Here is a 5,415-nt window from a genome sequence, read left to right as displayed (position 1 = left end):
TTTCTAGATTCCAAATATATGCGTTAATATACGATATTTGTTTTTCTCTTTCTGACTTACTTCACTCTGTATGACAGACTCTAGGTCCACCCACATCTCTTCAAATGACCCAATTTCATTTCTTTTTATGGCTGAGTAATAGTCCATTATATATATATGTACCACATCTTCTTTATCCATTCATCTGTTGATGGACACTTAGGTTGCTTCCATGTCCTGGCTATTGTAAATAGTGCTGCAGTGAACATTGGGGTGCATGTGTCTTTGAATTATGGTTTTCTCAGGGTATATGTCCAGTAGTGGGATTGCTGGATCATATGGTAGTTCTATTTTTAGTTTTTTAAGGAACCTCCACACTGTTCTCCACAGTGGCTATATCAGTTTACATTCCCTCCAACAGTGCAAGAGGGTTTCCTTTTCTCTGCACCCTCTCCAGCATTTATTGTTTGTAGATTTTTTGATGATGGCCATTCTGACCGGTGTGAGGTGATACCTCATTGTAGTTTTGATTTGCATTTCTCTAATAATTAGTGATGTTGAGTATCTTTTCATGTGCCTCTTGGCCATCTGTATGTCTTCTTTGGTGACGTGTCTATTTAGGTCTTCTGCCCATTTTTTGATTGGGTTCTTTGTTTTTCTGCTATAGAGCTGCATGAGCTGTTTGTATATTTTGGAGATTAATCCTTTGTCCATTGCTTCATTTGCAAATATTTTCTCCCATACTGTGGGTTGTCTTTTCGTCTTGTTTATGGTTTCCTTTTCTGTGTGAAAGCTTTCTCTTTTTTTTTGAAATATATTTAATTTATTTGTATATATCAGAGAAAAAGAGTAAGTGAAACTGAAGGAATTGTCAAACGTCAAGTAAAGTAAATATCTTTTCACAGTAAGATATATTATTTCTTGGAATATTCCTCCAGAGTTAAGAAAAAAGACTCTGCAAAACATGAAGGTACAGTGTCATTCTTTTTGAGAAATAATGTATATACAATAAAGTGCACAAATCTTTGTATAGGTGTCATTGGTGTTTTTAGGTTGTGTTTTAATTGTAGACAGTCAGGTATCTTATATTTCTTCCCAGAACCCCTTCCGTACTTTACTTCTCAGCTTTCATATACTGTGAGATTTATTACATTTAGTTCTTTAGTCATAATTCCCATGATTCTTTTTTTTTTAAACATCTTTATGGAGTATAATTGCTGTACAATGTTGTGTTAGTTTCTGCTGTATAACACAGTGAATCAGCTATATTCATATGTATATCCCCATATCCCCTCCCTCTTGCATCTCCCTCCCACCCTCCTTATCCCACCCCTCTAGGTGGTCGTAAAGCACCGAGCTGATCTCCCTGTGCTATGCAGCTACTTCCCACTAGCTATCTATTTTACATTTGGTAGTGTATATATATTAGTGTTACTCTCTCACTCTGTCTCAGTTTACCCTTCCCCCTCGCCATGTCCTCAAGTCCATTCTCTACATCTGTGACTTTATTCATGATCTGCCCCAAGATTCATCAGAACCTTTTTTTTTTTTTTTTTGGATTCCGTATATACAGGTTAGCACACGGTATTTGTTTTTCTCTTTCTGACTTACTTCACTCTGTATGACAGACTAAAAAACTAAAAATAGAACTACCATATGACCCAGCAATCCCACTACTGGGCATATACCCTGAGAAAACCATAATTCAAGAAGAGTCATGTACCACAATGTTCATCACAGCACTATTTACAATAGCCAGGACATGGAAGCAACCTAAGTGTCCATCGACAGATGTGCTAAAGCTTTTAAGTTTAATTAGGTCCCATTTGCTTATTTTTGTTTTTATTTTTATTACTCTAGGAGGTAGGTCATAAAAGATCTTGCTGTGATTTATGTCAAAGGGTGTTTTTCCTGTATTTTCCTCTAAGAGTTTTATAGCGTCCAGTCTTACATTTAGGTCTTTAATCCATTTGGAGTTTATTTTTGTGTATGGTGTTAGGGAGTGTTCTAATTTCATTCTTTTACATGTGGCTGTCCAGTTTTCCCAGCACCACTTATTGAAGAGACTGTCTTTTCTCCATTGTATATTCTTGCCTCCTTTGTCATAGATTAGTTGACCATAGGTGAGTGGGTTTATTTTTGGGCTTTCTATCCTGTACCATTGATTTATATTTCTGTTTTTGTGCCAGTAGCATACTGTCTTGATTACTGTAGCTTTGTAGTATAGTCTGAAGTCAGGGCGTCTAAGTCCTCCAACTCCGTTTTTTTCCCTCAAGGTTGCTTTGGCTATTCGGGGTCTTTTGTCTTTACATACAAATTGTAAAATATTTTTATTCTAATTCTGTGAAAAATGCCATTGGTTATTTGATAGGGATTGCATTGAACCTGTAGATTGCTTTGGGTAGTACAGTCATTTTCACAATATTGATTCTTGCAGTCCAGAAGCATGGTATATCTCTCCATCTTTTTGTGTCATCTTTGATTTCTTTCATCAATGTTTTATAGTTTTTGGAGTACAGGTCTTTTGCCTCCTTAGGTAGGTTTATTACTAGGTATTTTATTATTTTTGTTGCTATGGTAAATGGGATTGTTTCCTTAATTTCTCTTTCTGATCTTTCGTTGTTAGTGTATAGGAATGCAAGAGATTTCTGTGCATTAATTTTGTATCCTGCAACTTTACCAGATTTATTGATTAGTTTTAGTAGTTTTTCTGGTGGCATCTTTAGGATTTTCTATGTATAGTATCATGTCATCTGGAAACAGTGACTGTTTTACTTCTTCTTTTCCAACTTGTATTCCTTTTATTTCTTTTTCTTGTCTGATTGCTGTGGCTAGGACTTCCAATACCATGTTGAATAATAGTGGCAAGAGTGGATATCCTTGTTTCGTTCCTTATCTTAGAGGAAATGCTTTCAGTTTTGCACTATTGACAATGATGTTTGCTGTGGGTTTCTTGTATATGGCCCTTATTATACTGAGTTAGGTTCCCTCTATGTCCTCTTTATGGAGAGTTTTTATCATAAATGGGTGTTGAATTTTGTCAGAAGCTTTTTCTGAATCTATTGAGATGATCATATGGTTTTTATTTTTCAATTTGTTAATATGGTGTAGCACATTGATTGATTTGTGTATATTGAAGAATCCTTGCATTCCTGGGATAAATCCCACTTGATCATAATGTCTGATATTTTTAATGTGTTGTTGGATTCTGTTTGCTAGTATTTTGTTGAGGATTTTTGCATCTATATTCATGAGTGATATTGGTCTGTAATTTTCTTTTTTTGTGATATCTTTGTCTGGTTTTGGTATCAGGGTGATGATGACCTTGTAGAACAAGTTTGGGAGTGTTCCTCCCTCTGCAAGTTTTTGGAAGAGTTTGAGAGGATAGTTGTTAACTCTTCTCTAAATGTTTGATAGAATTCACCTGTGAAGCCATCTGGTCCTGGACTTTTCTTTGTTGGAAGATTTTTAATTACAGTTTTAATTTCACTACTTGTGATTGGTCTGTTTATATTTTCTAATTCTTCCTGGTTCAGTCTTGGAAAGTTGTACATTTCCAATAAGTTGTCCACCTCTTCCAGGTTGTCCATTTTATTGGCATAGAGTTGCTTGTAGTAGTCTCTCATGAGCCTTTGTATTTCTGTGGTAATTTCTCCTTTTTCAGTTGTAATTTCTCCTTTTTCATTTCTAATCTTATTGATTTGAGTCTTCTCTCTTTTTGTCTTGATGAGTCTGGCTAAAGGTTTATCAATTTTGTTTATCTTCTCAAAGAATCAACTTTTAGTTTTATTGATCTTTGCTATTGTTTTCTTCATTTCTATTTCATTTATTTCTGCTTGATCTTTGTGATTTCTTTACTTCTACTTACTTTGGGTTTTCTTTGTTCTTCTTTTTCTAGTTGTTTTAGGTGTAAAGTTAGATTATTTATTTGAGATTTTTCTTGTTTCTTGAGGTGAGCTTGAATTGCTATAAACTTCCCTCTTAGAACTGCTTTTGCTGCATGCCATAGGTTTTGGATCATTGTGTTTTCACTGTCATTTGTTTCTAGGTTTTTAAAAATTTCTTTGATTTCTTCAGTGATCCCTTGGATATTTAGCAGTGCACTGTTTAGCCTCCATGTGTTTGTGTTTCTTACAGTTTTTTTTTCCTGTAATTGATTTCTAATTTCATAGCATTGTGGTCGGAAAAGATGCTTGATATGATTTCAGTTTTCTTAAATTTTCCAAGGCTTGATTTGTGATCCAAGATGTGATCTATTCTGGAGAATGTTCTGTGTGCACTTGAGAAGAAAGTGTATTCTTCCGCTTTCAGGTGGAATGTCCTATAAATATCAATTAAGTCTATCTGGTCTATTGTGTCATTTAAAGCTTGTGTCTCCTTATTAATTTTCTGTCTGGATGATCTGTCTATTGGTGTAAGTGAGGTGTTAAAGCCCCCCACTATCATTGTGTTACTGTCGATTTCCCCTTTTATGGCTGTTAGCATTTTTCTTATGTATTGAGGTGCTCCTATGTTGGGTGCATAAATATTCATAATTGTTATATCTTCTTCTTGGATTGATCCCTTGATCATTATCATTATGCAGTGTCCTTCCTTATCTCTTGTAACAGTCTTTTTTTTTAAAGTCTATTTTATCTGATATGAGTATTGCTACTCTAGCTTTCTTGTGATTTCCATTTGCATGGAATATCTTTTTCCATTTCCTCACTTTCAGTCTGTATGTGTCCCTAGGTCTGAAGTAGGTCTCTTGTAGACAGCATATATACAGGTCTTGTTTTTGTATCCATTCAGCGAGCATGTGTCTTTTGGTTGGAGCATTTAATCCATTTACATGCAAGGTGATTATCGATATGTATGTTCTTATTACCATTTTCTTAATTGATTCAGATTCGTTTTTGTGGGTCTTTTTCTTCTCCGGTGTTTCCCGCCTAGAGAAGTTCCTTTAGCATTTGTTGTAGAGCTGGTTTGGTGGTGCTGAATTCTCTTACCTTTTGCTTGTCTGTAAAGGTTTTAATTTCTCCATCAAATCTGAATGACATCCTTGCTGGGTAGAGTAATCTTGGTTGTAGTTTTTTCCCTTTTATCACTTTAAATATATCCTGCCACTCCTCAAGAAGCATTTGAATTGTGTTCCACTGAACTACAAAATGGAGGGAGGTTTATAAAGGCAAAAAACACAAAATTACATAAATTGTCAAAAATTACAATTGGAGCTGGCAAGGAGTAACTGCTTGTTAAGCAAGGATTCATTAGGGGCTGAAATGGTTGCATAGTTACAACAGGAGAGCTTGACACCACAAGGTTGCAGTTGGCAGCTGCTAGCAGATATTGTTTTGAGAATGGCTGGTGGTGTCCTTGAGTATGATACAATTCCTTTAGTATGATACAGTTCCGAAAATTCAAGTTCTCCTTGATGAAGAAACATGTGTGATACCA

The sequence above is a fragment of the Balaenoptera borealis genome (genome assembly GCF_965194805.1).
Source record: "Balaenoptera borealis genome assembly, chromosome: 1".
Lineage (NCBI taxonomy): Eukaryota > Metazoa > Chordata > Mammalia > Artiodactyla > Balaenopteridae > Balaenoptera > Balaenoptera borealis.
This window is presented reverse-complemented; position numbering follows the sequence as displayed.